Here is a 15,755-nt window from a genome sequence, read left to right as displayed (position 1 = left end):
ACGACAAGAATAAAGATGAATAAAAAAAAGAAAAGAAAAAAGAGTTGCTTCTATTGCCCACACACAGCCTTCATATGTGGGCATGTTTTATTTATCACATCTTTGGTTTTACATATGAAAGGACTCGTCACACGACATGTCACCGATGGCGATTACTGGGCTTGTGGCTGGTCTCATTGTCCTGGATCCTAATAACATTTACAGACGCATCTGCATTCTGTAAAATGGCCGAATGTCAATGTACATCATTCATGTGCTTGACATGGTCACTCTGTCGGTCATCCACCACTTTGGTACAGATGGTAATACCTCAACTGCTGTATGGATTCAGCTGATTGAAATGAATACAAACAATAGGGTTTTCTTTTAGTGCCCCAATAATTTTTTTCCACCAGTAAAATATATTAACAAATATTAGACCATTCAATTTGCTTCATTGACGGCCCACCCCTAGAATAGATTTAATTAAGTTGGCAATCCCTTATCTTTCCATTAAATCTAGTTAATCTTGGATAGGTCTTCCAAAAGGATGTGTTGAAGACATGAAAAATATACTGCAGAATATCACCGGATTCTTAAAGCATAGCCCTCAGTGATGAAGACTTTGTCAAACAGAACTGTTGATGACTCAATGTTGAGTTTCTATACTGCAGTTATTTCATCTGGGCTAACTGCTCGATCACATCACACCCAGGGTTCCCACTCTTTTATAATGATCACTTTACAGGACATCTTTCAGCGCTGAACCAGCTGGAAGACAGAAAGGGAAGGCGCCATACAGTAACATGAGTCAATTCCAACAGGCAAATAAGAATAAAAGCTTGAAAGCTTGGTCGATCCAGTATGTGACCAGCAGAGGTGGGAAGTAACTAAATACATTTACCCAAGTACTGTGCATAAGTACAATTTTGGGATACTTGTACCTTACTTGAGTATTTCCATTGTATGCTACTGTAATTCTACCCAGTACAATTCAGAAGTACATTTGGTACTTTTATTCAACTATTTATTTAATATCTTTAGTTACTTTACAGATTTTGATTAATGATGTGAAATATAAACAACACTTAAATAAGACTTTAGTTACACCTGTAGTCACATTCACAAGCTACCCCTGATACATATTATGCTGAAATGGACCAAACTGCATAATGAGTACTTAGTACTTCAAGTATATTATGATGCTAATACTTTTGTACTTTTACTTGAGTAACATTTTGACTGCAGGACTTTTACTTGTAACAGAATATTCCTACACTCTTTTACTTAAGTACAAGATCTGAGTACTTCTCCCACCCCTGGTGACCAGTATGTGAGGTTCAGCTTTTTGCTGTTGACTGTTGTCTGGTGGATTGGATGATTGAAGACATATTGGCAAAAATGTATTCATTTACAATGTATTCATTTAACAAGCTATCTACTGTTAAGCAAAATCATCAACCAACCAGCATGTGTAACTAGTAGCTTTAGATAAGATAAGATAGGACTTTATTCATCCCGAAGGAAATTGTTGTGCCAGAGTTACAAAAATACAATAAACACAGCAGCACAATAATAATAATATAACTGTACACTAACAGTGCAGTAAAATTCAATAAATACAGGAAACATAGATGGTCACATAATTAATGTAAATATTAACAGTATTTAGTATTTAGTAGTGCAAAAACCGTAGTGGTAGTTACGTAATTGCACGTTATTTATCGAACATTATTAGTAATAATAATAATAATATTGCACATGTTATATAGCAGAGTGTTTTGTAATGATGGTAATGGTCTTTACAGTATATTGTACATAGTGGTGGTGTGGAAGTTCTCAGTTCCCTTTACTGAAGGGTGAAGAGTTATATAGTTTGATGGCCACTGGGAGGAAAGAGCTCCTGTGGCGCTCCGTGGTTGTCTTCGGTGGTCTCAGTCTACAGCTGAAAGTGCTCTACAGCTTTGCAGATGATGCGGCTGTACAGCTGTGTAGTTTTGTTAAATGAAATGTCTGGAGGCCCAGACATATTGTTCTCTAGTGTGTCTGAAGTAAGGAGTATGAAAGCTCTTTGCCACACAATTATGATGAGTGTGATGTCACACTACAATGTTCAATTCTTCTAACAATTGAGCTTATAACATATTTTCTTCATTTTTCATTTTGCCCGACGTGTGGTAGTATATTTTCTTTTCATAGGGACTAATAGGTACTGTCCTTCACTAAGGCTTTGATGTCACTGTATGGCTTATTCTGCCAGAGAAATGGACCTCTTGAAGGGGGGCTATTTGAGTGCCCTTTGGTCTTTGGAATGTGACAACATTTGCTTGATTTTCTGCCATGCTTTCTTGCAACAGTATATGTAAATGATGTATACAAAATTATATTTAGACTGTTTTTCTTTGGATCGCTGGTGTTTTCTTTACAGCTTCTTAGCTTCAATCCTTAGCTGAGAAGCACTTTGGTTCCTGGTTTCTTTCATCAATGAACGGTTGATATTTTCATGTTGGCCTCATAAAACATTAAGCTCTTCCTTAAGGTAACTGCTTTGCTGTGTGAAGTGTGGAATAGTGTATTGGGCTGAACTGCATGGATGCTGTCTTCTGTACATCTGCTCTATTTCTCTGCAGCTCAAGAAGACCATTCCTCTGGAGCTAAATATTGGAGCCCTTACAGAGGAACTGTTGTGGCACAATGAATCATTTTTTAAACGTTGGGGAGTGAGTGAAGTGTGCCTGGATATTTCTGGCGGGGTCTCTGGTGTATAATGTTAAGGTTTTTCCTGTCTTGTCCTGCCTGACTGCTCTGTTGCTTTAAATCTTGCAAGATTTAAAGGTAGGTAATTCACTTCAGAAACACTTTTTGTTATATTCCATGGAATGCTCTTAACATCCCGATAGCAATGAATACATTAAATGCTTTGACAATAAATACATAAAAGAAATTCATCTGTGGAAGCCGTGGCGCTGTAAAAAGCACGACCAATCATCTGAGCCGGCCCGGGTCAGATAACTGGATGGCCTACCTGCCTGTCAGCCTTCCATCTCGTGCACAAACTTATCTCGTGCCCTCATTGGTCATGTGCGTGTTCGTGTGTGTTGGAGGAGGGGCTCTGTAAGGAAGTGTGAAGGAAGGGGCAGATTTTTTTCGGCTGAGTACTGTTGAGATCTCCATATTAGGTTGAATACTTAAAACTAAAGTTAGTTATAATCAAATATAATCAATTATATTCTTGTAAAAACCCACAATGAAAATGCTTCATATTTTATGATTTTCTATATTTACAGTATAAACAAAACACAAGTGGTTTGTTAAGTTGAGTGTTAGGCTTATTATGGTTTATGGGTGTCTGATAAGAGAGAGGCGACAGTTTCTTCCCTCTTCCCTCACAGCAGTACACAGGGAGGGGGCTCCTGACTTGTTGGAGAAATATTCGGAGGCCCCAAAAAGGCGGTTATGTCATAGCCGAGAATAATATTTTCCAGTCCTGCACACTAGAGGTCATGAACTTTTTACACAAGCATGGGAAGGTGTGTCTTAGGTTTTCTGTCCTGTTTTCAGCATAAAAACACTGGGTGAGAGAGGGAAAGCTTCAGAGCTGGGTTTTCCCTCGGTAAGGTTCTCTCAAACTTGGTAAATATTGCTTAAATCGGGTTTATTGAATGCTGAGTGAATTATTGGATGAAAGTTTGAAACTGTTAGATCCTACTGACCATTTTTGAGGAACTGCCTCTGAATGTTATCAGGCTATAGGTGTGAATGTTAGCACCTTCGATCCGTGAGGAGATTCCTCTGGATTCTGTCGGAATTCTCACTGACCATTTTTGAGGAACTGCCTCTGAATGTTGTCAGGCTATAGGTGTGAATGTTAGCACCTTCGATCCGTGAGGAGATTCCTCTGGATTCTGTCGGAAGACTTTAATGTCTAAACTATGAATTAAGGTTTCAGATTAGAAAATGACCACCGCATGATATGGTTTATATTATTGTCATATTGTAACGAGAGAAGGTAAAACCCTGTTCAAGTGTGGACCAATTTTTCTTCAAATAAACTGATCCCACCTTTTGGATTGGGACAACTTAAAAGACATCTGTGCTATCCTCTCCTGCTTGAAAGGTAAGAAATGCACACTGCCACACTCACACTTAGGTAGGGCCACACCTCATTACCAGTGACGTGCGGTGAGGTTCATGGCTGGTGAGGCACTGACTCACTGAGTCAGATTTACAAATATTATATTTTGACCTTAATCGAAATATTCGGTTATTTTGAAAAGCTTTTTTAGTCTGATGCTTCGATTCATTTTAAACAGACCGTTCAACAAAAGGATACCCAAAATCTAAATATTGGATTGTTCTTTCTTAGTAAGATCCCATTTTCATTACAAATGTGGTCTTACCTTGACTTGAAGATGAAGTCCATGCTATCCTTCTGGACAACAATCTCTATTACTTTTTTGTAAAAGTCCTCCTTATCTTCCTGTAGTTTCAAAAGTCTAGTTTGTTGTTTGCGTCTACCGTCTCTGCATAGAATTACAGTAGCAACAAGAACCTGTGGGCTCACGTGCGCCCCCTTCAGTGCGGCAGAGGTTATGGCTGCCTCCCCTGGTGCTTTTTTCATTGCCGTTGTATGATGAGACCAGCGAGCCTAAATATCATATATACGTGAAATAAGTTATTTAGAGACTATGGATGGCGAGGATAAATGTAATAAAGGGATCTACAAACATTACATTGGTGACAGACAGTGAGAGGGTAACAGGCATGCGCTTAGGGCCCGCTTTCCAGCCAGTTTCTGTGGGGTGACGCATTCTGAGGTGAGGCAGAGCTCATCTGTGCCTCACCTCACCCCACAGTAAATGGCTTGAGCGCGCTCACAAAATAAGTGCCCGCGCTAAATTAGTGCCCGTGCTCCAGCAAGTTACTGTGGGTTTACGAGAGGCAGAGCTCGTCCCTGCCTCACTTCTCATCGCTCCCGTAGCGGAGCTCGGCAAATTTGCTGATTTTGACTATAAAAAGCGATTGGAATCATACATAAATCACACTTACAACACAGATCAGTGGAGACATTTTATTATTATTACTATTTAGTTTTTCTTTAGTTGTTTTTCCGTTACATTGGAGTATGACAGGTGAGGCTCTGCCTCCCCTGCCTCCCCTGCCTCCCCTGACTGCACGTCGCTGGTAACAACCGAGCATTTGAACATATTGTGAGGACGAAAAAACAAGCGTTCTCCTTTTGAGTAGTGTGAAATAAAAGACCCAATACAATCTGACTCCACTTTCACTACTTTAAGAGTGTGGCGATAGAAAACCCTCTCAGGAGCTCCATGCCTTTTCTCAGACACTTAAACAGGCACTCTAATAAGGTTGCATCCATTTTCGAGTCATTTTATAACAAGCATACACAATGGCAACACGATTTGAGTATGTACAATTCAAGCTATTTTTTTCACAACGATTTAACAGAAGAAAATGCTGCCTTTCCTAGATTGACAGAAAACATGTAGCCAATATGAATTATTCAATGTTTTTGTCAAACCATTGACAGAAAAAGTAATATGGGAGGCTTCTGTGTTTCTTAAAAACACGACTTCTTGGTAATTCTTTCATTTAAAAGGATGGCATGTGGCTTTTTTTATCGGACACATTTTAACTGTATTATATGAAAAGAACAGTATGGAGCCTACTTAACAGCTGTAACAGCTCATTTCTACTCTTTGATGTTAGGCTAGCACACAGATGAATCATTATAGCCTTAAGATATGAGAGAAAAGAGCCTCTATGTTATTCATTCACATATTACAAAACTGCAAGTTGCTTTGCATTTATGCCGAAGGCAGAGAATTTGAAAGTGATCTCAGAACGTTAATACATTCGGAAATTCAGCTCTGCTAGACAGAGTAGCTATAAAGCATCTGTGAAAACTACTTGTGTGATTGAAATTTCTAAAATGTGAAGACTGTAGCAGCTAAGTTGTGAGTCTCAGACACGTGTTAGTAAGTCTCACTCCAAAGTGAAGTGAGTCCCTGTTTTAATTTAGCTAATTTATATCTTATATCTTCCTTCTCTTAAGCATGCACTGTTCAATAAATGGCCTATGCCCTGCACGCTAAGGACAGATTCATGTTTTTCTTTTTTTTTGCATCCCTAAGGGCTGGTAAGTATGGTATGTATTTCATGTCTAATGTGTTGTGGCATGGTGTTCATGCTGCTACCGTCACAAGCACTCTCCCCATTATCCAGTCCTGGAGAGGAACATGCATTGATTATTATTGGTAAAGAGCTGCAGAAGGCTGTCTCTGAGAACATATCATTTGCGAGTGTTTTAGGGAGTATTTTGCGTGTACGACATATTACTTGTTACTTGTGTATGACTTTCATTCAACAGAACAAATAAGGTCACCCGGTTCCTCAAACACAGTAAGCAGGGACGTGCACAGACATTTGGAGGGGCTATTGCTCTAAACTGGAAAAAGGGCCCGCCCCCAAAAAAAACATAAGACCTTTTGAAAATTCTAACTTGTTTTTAATGTAAAAGGTTCATAAAATCAAACACTGTCATTGCAAGTGACTCTCAGTTTACTTTTATGTCCAACTGCTAAATTCGTCATTCAGGCACATTTTTAGTTTTGCGGTCCATATCTCATTAAAATATCTAATGTTAGTAACTCTTAAAGAAAAAATGGGGACAATCCTGTTTTAATGTAGTTTGCCCTTTGTAACTGCTGTGCAGACATACTGATAAAATAGGGCTTCTAACTAATTACCTTAATTAAATAAACTCACTTATTAATGAAACCAGTTCAATACGCATTATTCTTATTCTTATCATTCTTTATGAGCGCAGTAACGGTAAGGTATCTAATTACTTATTTATTTAGTATTCCATAACTTCATAACAGAGATGGTCAAACTAAAGTAGAGACATGGCAGAAATCCTACAATGAAGCGGGGCAGTGAAGTGTTCTCCCGTGAGAGGGCGATCAAGAAAAGAGAGAGAGCGGCCCCATTGAGGGAGTTTGCGGAGCAGAGTAAAAGACACAGAAAGACAGAAGCACAATAACAAGTATATTTGTTGCGAGACGCTACAATACTAATTGTGGGCTTATCATGTTGATTCGGCCACAATAGAAAACAAAAAAAACTCTCGCTCTCTCCAGAGTGGCAGGTCAGACAAAAATGGCAAACGGGCTGTTGCCCGGGCAACAATAGTGATAAGCTGTAAGCAGATATTGCATGTTTGCGGTGGCATGTGTGAGTTCCTAGACATTTTTGGTTCTCAAAAAATTCTGAGAATGTTACCATTCACTGTTCTAGGAATGTTTTCAGCGGGAAATTTTCTTTTGGTTCCCAGAATGTTCTTCTGAAAGGTAGGATAGGTAGAATGTTCTTCATTTGTTATCATGTAACATTGAGGGAACGTTTTATAAAGAACATATGTAATGTGTTACCCCAACAACGTCCAAAACACATCCTCAGAATGTTGCAGGCAAAACATTACACCTTTGTTAACATATTACATAAAAGGAACGTTTTATAAATAACTTTCTGTCATCTCAGGCCTCAATAACATCCTGAAAACATTTTCAGAATGTTGCTTGGAGAATGTTCTTCATTTGTTATCATGTAACATTGAGGGAACGTGTTATAAAGAACATCTTTAATGTGTTACCCCAACAACGTCCAAAACACATCCTTAGAATGTTGCAGGCAAAACGTTACACCTTTGTTAACATATCACATTAAAGGAACGTTTTATAAAAAACTTTCTGTCATCTCAGGCCTTAATAACATCCTCAAAACCCTCTGAATGTTGCAGTTAAAACGTTATGTCTTAGTTAACCTTAAACCTTATAGGAACATTATTTGAAATAATAAACATCCTAAAAAGGTTCTTTGAACATCAGATTAAAACGTTTCTTTAAAACATTATTAGAACCTGTAGGTAATGTTAGCCAAAGTTGTGAGAACGTTCCCCGCTAGCTGGGATCCCACTTCACCTTCAAGGGCATGTATGAAAGTCTTCATAGAGCATTTGATGCTGCTTGAATGCAATGTACAACATCGGTGTATTGATTACTCTGTTCATCAAAAGTGTTAGAAGAGAGGAGCTTTGTAGGTGTTCCTAACACAGGAATCATGACCATATTGATCAATCTCAACTATCTCAGTTGGAAGTAACAATGATGACCACTGAGCTTGCCCTTATAAAATAGACAATATCAGATGTCAAACTCCTCAGGGGAAAGAAGAAGTAAGCTCTTCACATCCCACGCAAGACCGTCATTGACCATTGACAAGACTCACATCACAAGAGAAGTCATCTCCATGACAACTAAACAAACCCCCAACCTGATGACGACTTTAATATGTACTTGAAAGCACTGGAAAAGCCAAAAAGTGAAAGCTTTTTTAATTATAAAACATGTTTATTATTTGTTTCTTCTTTTGTTGTTTCTAACCCTGTGTGGATAGCAGGGGATATGGGTTTCTGCATTTATGTAAATCTGCTGTATGGAAACTGTGTTAAACACCTTCATGCTGCTAAATGTGGTCTACTTCGCTTTGTGCAGAATAATAGCTATAGATGCCCTCAAGCAAATCCCCAACTGTGAGTTTACTTGCAACAGTGCAATGTTGAAATAGGGCTGCTTACGTATATATGCCATATGGCCTATAGATATGAGAATTGGCACATTGAGAGTGAAAAATGTGAAAAGCGTGAAATTGTGGATAATTTCTCTTGTCCTCTAGTCCAGTGTTTCTCAAACTTTTTCATACCAAGGACCACTTAACCAATAAAAAAAAACACTCGCGGACCACCTAACTCCACAAATATCCAAAAAACACATCGTTTTTCTAGAACAGATTACAAATCGCCTGAAAATGGTACAAACAAGTGGCAACATGTGTGATGAAGGTGTTGCGCTGGGCTATATCATGCAATTGAAAGTGAAACTTAAGCTCGCTCCATTGTGGAGATATTCCCGTGAGAGTGCGGAAGAATTACATTTATTTCAAATGTGAAATGTTACCAATATACTCACGGACCACTAGGGGGCGATCACGGACCACCATTGGTCCGCGGACCACACTTTGAGAAGCACTGTTCGAGTCTCACTGCCCTTCTTCCCTCAGCCATCCCTTTCTGTCACTGGGTGTGAATGCCAGAGGCTACAGTATATAACAGGGGTCGGCAACCCCTGGCACGCGTGCCACCAATGGCACGCGGCACCGTAACCAGTGGCACACTAGGAATAAGTGGAATAAGTGTACAAAATATTTATTTTATTTTCGGATCCTGAACGAGACCGCCGCCAGAGCGTGTCTCCCCGTTACCTGCAGAAGGAAGCCATGAACGCAACGCAGCCCCACTCTCTTTAAAAAGGCCGATCGCGAGACGTAACATACATGACACTTTTCTCTGTGTGCGGCAAAACAAGCTCGCCAAAATCGCTTCACCAGTCTGGCAGTATTTTAAGGTGTCCGAAAATGACAATAAAATAGCGGTATGCAACGTGTGTGAAGCAGAAATCCTGCAGCTCCACCCGCTGTGACGGACCGGTGAGCGGAGCAGAACACACATTAAGAGTTAGACCTAACACACTTAGCTATTTGATCTACCTTTGGAACTAGTTATAAATATATTTATTCTTCACTGTCACTCATTACGGATCAGTGAGCTGCATGAGATACTGACAGGCTGTCAGGAGAGAGAGAGAGAGGGAGAGAGGAAAAGAGAGCGCTTCCGCTAATTTCTCCCGTGTTATTATCCAAAGTTAATGTAAACTTGAATAATGTAGGCTACTTCATTTGAATGTAACAATTATGTTGGTTGTTTGTGGAAGCGCCAGTGAATGAGCCCCATTAACTGAGTTTTAAACATCACTTTTCACGAGTGTTTTCGTCGAGCTCTTCAACACCCCCCCCCCCCCCCCCCCCCCCCCTGTTGATAATTCACGATCGTCGGCACGCTGATAAAAACATTTTTTTAGAATGGCACGTCATATCAAAAAGGTTGCCGACCCCTGGTATATAAGATGAATGTATTGCTTTAAGCTGTCAATTCACCAACACGAAAGTAGAAAAATTACAGAATCCAATAGAGTGGCGAAGTCCATGCCCATGGGACCTTATTTCGGAAAGATAATGTATTGAAGTCAATGGAGAGAGAAAACTTATCTTTCGATCCCGTTTGAATTGTGCCATGAATTACACATATGATGTTTGTCAATCTTAAAAAATCATTTCCATGTCAAAAAAGTCACAGTTTGTCGTAAAACTGTTGAAATATAAGACTATGAAAAATACGCAACTAGAAAGACTACAAATCCCAGAGTCGCGTAAGTGATGTCACAATTGTTTTCCTCCACTAAAATAGAGATAGCTAAGATAAGATAACGCCATATAGATAGAATCTATCTATATGGCGCTGGCTAAGATAAGATAACTTTAACAAGATGCCTGTGTGCTTAGTACCAGGTTGTTATCATACCAGCAATGGGTCTTGCTCGTTCTTTTGCTTCCCGTCTGATGAAAGGACCAGGAGTGGCTTGATCAAGTTAGCTACCTAGCTAGTAGCTAGCACGTTAGTTAGCATTACAGCCTTGTCATTTTTATTAGCCTTAACATGAAGTAACATTAAGTAACCCAAAATGTTAAACAGTAAGAGTAGTAGTCATATTTCGTGAACCCTTTGAAGAGTACTGTCACCGGTGTGGTCATTCTATAATACACAATTTAAGCCCGGGGGAGAAATGCTAACGCTAACGCTAGCGATCTTTTCTACTTCACGCTATCTGCACAAATGGTTGACATTAAACATTCAAACGACCAGGCAGTTCAGAGAGAATCAAAGGAAGGCAGGCAGGCAGCTTTGCATGACATTCTTCAGGACGTGTTTCATTGTGGTGATAGTGAGGGTAGTCAATCGTTTTGTTGACAAGACAGTAGTGACGGCCATCTTGGTGATGTGTGTTGTTGACCAGAGATGTAGTTCATTGAGCGTTTCACACAAACAAATGTGTTACTTCACAGTTTTACGACACATTTTATTTTTTTTGACTTGCAAAATTATCTTTTAAATTGACAAACATCATATGTGTAATTCGTGGCACAATTCAAACGGGATCGAAAGATAATCTTTCTCTCTCCATTGACTTCAATACATAATTTTTCCGAAATAAGGTCCCATGGAGGTCCCCCGGAAGGGGAGGGACTTCGCCACTCTATAGCCGGTGTCACGTGGGTCACAGGTGACTTTGTTGTTATTGGTACTCGAGCTGCACATGCGCACGATGGACATATCCAGTGCTAAAAGCAGTAGGGACGAAATAGAACATGAGATACAAGAATTTTAATGAAATGTACCAATTATATTTCATATTTGAAAAATATATACTACAATGTACAAACATTGAAACAAATAATAAAATAAAATGTATCTATACTTTGATATATAACGCGAGTCTGTTACCATGTTATCTCACAGTTAGGTTGCTATGGGGGTGTATGCAGTATACACACACACCATATGACACACATTGACTCTTGGCTCTGGGTGCTCTGGTTTCATGACCTACTAAAAGGTGGAGCATTATTGCATCTTTATTCTGGAGAGTCTGTGCATTTGTAAGATCATTTGATAATTGAATATCATCAACTTTTAACAGAATCAGGTTGTGACAATGAGCTGTCACTGTTATCATTCTACAATTTAGGTATGCTTATTCTAATGAATTAATTTGAGAAATAAAAAAAACTAAATTGAAGTCCTTGTTTTATTTATTTAAAACTGCAATAACTGTTTGTTAGGAGGAAATAAGCTTTACACACAACGTTAGAACTATCACCTCTTTTAGCAACAGTAGCTTATTTTATACATCCAGCCAACATTATTATTAATTTGGAATCATGTCTGTGTCCACCTGATGAATACATTTGTTTCTTCTGTCTCATGAGGGAAATATCTAGCTTTCAAGCATTTAAAATCTTCACCATATTGGACTACAGGTAGCTTCACACTTTAATAGTGGGTTTCAGAGCCTTTTGATTGAAAAAAGCTTCCTGCTGTGGCCAAAATCAACACTTTGGTACTTGGTCCCACATAAATGTGATTTTGCGCAGTTAGCAGTTCATAAGTCATGCAGAGAAAACAGGACATTAGTTGATGATTTTGCACGACATATTGCGATAAAGTGATATTAGTAAATGACGTAAATATCCAGCCATATCATGCATGCTTACATCGGACTGCCCTCATGATCCTAGGGTCGTTTTAAAAGAGTCTGTTTCTTTGTCTTGTGTATATGAAAAAAAACAATGGTTTGTTGTTGAACTCCCTCTAGTTCTCCTGGTGCTTCTGAAGCTGCCAAATACACTTTTGACAGTATTGTGTATTGTATGGTTAAGAGTGAGGGCTTGGATATGAGCTAACAGTCCTTTGACTGCAGACAGCCTGTGAAACTGAGGGGGAAATGCTGCTGGATCCTGAGTGAGTGTCTGTCAAATATCCAACCTAAAACTAACTTCACTGCTGTGCCACAAAACATTACTCAGGTAAAAATCTAAAAACTTTCAGAAAAGAAAACGGAAACACTCTACCACACCATGTGGCTCATCACTACCACAAATACACCTGGATTGTACACCACGATTTGGAGCTCCAAGCAAGTTTAGGATATTGCAGAAAGGCGATGCCTTAAACCAGGGGTGTCCAAACTACGGTCCAGGGGCCAAATGCGGCCTGCTGACCATTTTGAATAGGCCCTCAGCAAATTAAAAAAGTATAATGAAATATGGCCCACAAATTAAACATCTGCTATTGTACTTCTTAAATATATATGTTCCCTTGAAATAAATGCTTAATATTTCCTCTTATCGTAAGCAACCTGAGCCTCCTGTTTTAAGAAATTAGCTGCTAACTCAATATATGAAACCCCTACGGAGAGCTGTGTGTGTTGTGTTCTTACTTCTTTTCATCAATGTCAACCACAATTTACCTACATTTGATTGATTTTTCTAACTTCTAACTTATGAGGCAATATACCTCCAGTGAGAGGCCCAGCCCTTCCTATATTTTTCTGTATGTGGCCCACGGTGAAAAGAGTGTGGACACCTCTGCCATAACCCAACCCCTGTTACCTCATTACCCGGAAGTAAGGCAGGCCCTGATGGAGGGAAGTTTTAAAGATCCCATGTCATGCTTTTCCGGTTATTACCCGTCCCCTATACCTGTCTATGCTGCCCCAGAACGCCTCGTTGGAGATTTTTCTTTTTCCATTTTTTTCAGGCACACACCTTATCTTTTCTCAGCATCGGCTCCGTGGATCTCCACTCACAGTTCGCCACACACTCACGTGTGTGTGCTCAGGCTGAGTTCCTCGCTGTCTCGCTGTCTCGCTGTCTCGCTGTCTCGCTGTCTTGCAGTCTCGCAGCAACCAGGAAATGACACCAGTAATCCAGCTCACACTGTCCGCTCCTCGAGCGGAGCAGCGAGCCCCACAACGTCCCGCCAACACGGCACCCAGACCCCACGCAGCATTGTCATCTGTTTGTCATTACTGGTGTCCTTTTCTGGTTGCTAACAAACCCTATTGTAACACATCAACACACATCAGAGCACAGTGGGCTCATAGGGAGGGGGGGGGGGGGGGGGGGCAGGAGCATGTAGGACAGAGAGTGAATACACATACTATACAGAGATGCTGTATGAGAAAACCAATGTGATTTTGGAACATTGAACAATGTAAATCTATTCTAGTAGACCTCAACAATGGAATTATGATCAGTAGAAATGGCCATGACATGGGACCTTTAAATGATCCACACGTTTCGATGTGAACAGCCCTGCGTAATTGTTTCTCGGTAATGCACAACATTAATCCATTTAGTTATTGTAGATGCAACAGACAGTTGCTTTAAGTGGCTGTTAAGGGAGTCACCAGTTAAGCAAAGACCGTCTGTGTGGTAAAGGGGTTAAAGAGATTCCAGAAAAGTTGTATTGGTGTTTTTGCCTAATTCAGTAATCTAAACATTGTGGAAATGCACTGAGCTGTAGACTGGCTCTGAACAGGTGGGTAGTACACCAGGCGAGACGCATTTAATCTTGGCATTCAGATGAGTGCTCTTCTACATTGACATCGCGTCCCACTGCAGGGCACGGCGAGTCCCGATACTGGCGAGGAAATAACCTCAGTAAGCCCCGAAAGACCACTGGACAAACAAGATAAGATCCTCTAGGCAGCGTAAAAGCAGTGTAAATTCGGCCTACAGTAAATGCGCCTGGAGTTGTACAGATAACACTGATACCACGGAGAATGTGTGCCGTTTTTATGATATTTTCTGCAGTATTATTTTGCTTTGGCCAGTATAATGTTGTTGGACACTTTTAGCTGATGGGAGAGACAGTCAACATGGAGATGTTTATCCATTAATTGACAATACTTTTCAAACTTAAACCACAACAAAATAATACACCGACATACTCTTGATATTATTTTTTTAAATGGAGATTTAGAAAACTAAAAAATGATTTCCACTGGGGTTTACTCTGATCAGCAGGGGAGGGGGGCAGCGCTGTCCTCGCTAAGAGAGTAATAAGAGCAGCTCTAGTGGTGGGTATACGGATCATACCTGGAATACTGCCGCATGTCATTTTGAAAGGAAGAGGACTAAAGCAACAGCTGCTGTGACTGCAGTAGAAATACACTCAGTTAAATCACTGTCAGCTCCACTTCCACTTCTAATTGCAGGTAAGCTATATTTTTTATCTGCCTCTAATACTGGTTACATTTAGATTTGTTCCTTTTTTTCCTTCTCTTTATTGGAAATAATTAGGCGAGGCAAGGGGGCTTAACCGTGAGAAAATGAAAGAGAAGGTTAGAAGTTCAGCAAATATGTGCACTTCAGCCTAAAAAGCGTATTTTTTCCTCACCTGTGCTGCATGTATTTTCTGAAACCTACGTTTATTATCCTTTAGAAGATACTTTGTTTTTCTACTTTTATGCATGAAAACAACAGGCATTTGTGTTGTGTTTGCATTGGAAAAATCTACTATCTCAAAGATTAACAGATGAAAATTAAAACATAATAAAAGCTATAAAAGGGGGACAAGGTACTCGATGGTGACGACTGAATCAAGGTTAAATGCTGAGTCAAGGTTATGTATTTAGAGGAAGTGCCATTATTCTCATGTTTTTGTGATCACTTTTCATGTTTTTAAATATAATGGAAGCTAAAAATGAATGTTTGGTCATTTTTTCCCCGTTAAAGTGGCATGTGACAGAACTGTTTTAATAATGCATAACCATGGTACATGTGCCATTAAGCAGGCTGACAGCACATGCACCTTTATAGCGTGTTTCAAATACCAGCATAGAAAATAATTCCTTATTTTTGTTGTTGTTGAAGTTCCAGTTGGAGATGCAGATGGAGAAGAAAGACACCATGTTGGAGTAGCTGGTTTATTGCCTTTAGTTTGTGCCTCGCGTCAGTCCGACTCCGGTGGTAATTATGTTCCACCAGCTGAAGGATCCAGCTGTGAATGGCAGCTGCCTCGAACCCTCGTCAGCCTGCAACACGAGCGCTGATGGTCACGCACTCCAGCTGCCCACTTTCACCACCGCGGCCAAAGTCAGAGTAATCATCACTTTCACTTTGTGCGCAGTGTCAGCTGTGTGCAACTTGGTCGTGCTGTGGGCTTCCTTTAACGGAGGCAAGCGCAAGTCGCACGTCAGGATCCTGATAATGAACCTGACGGTGGCGGACCTGCT

Source organism: Trematomus bernacchii, unplaced genomic scaffold (assembly GCF_902827165.1).
Source record: "Trematomus bernacchii unplaced genomic scaffold, fTreBer1.1, whole genome shotgun sequence".
In the NCBI taxonomy this organism is placed as follows: domain Eukaryota; kingdom Metazoa; phylum Chordata; class Actinopteri; order Perciformes; family Nototheniidae; genus Trematomus; species Trematomus bernacchii.
Note: the sequence above shows the minus strand (reverse complement) of the source record.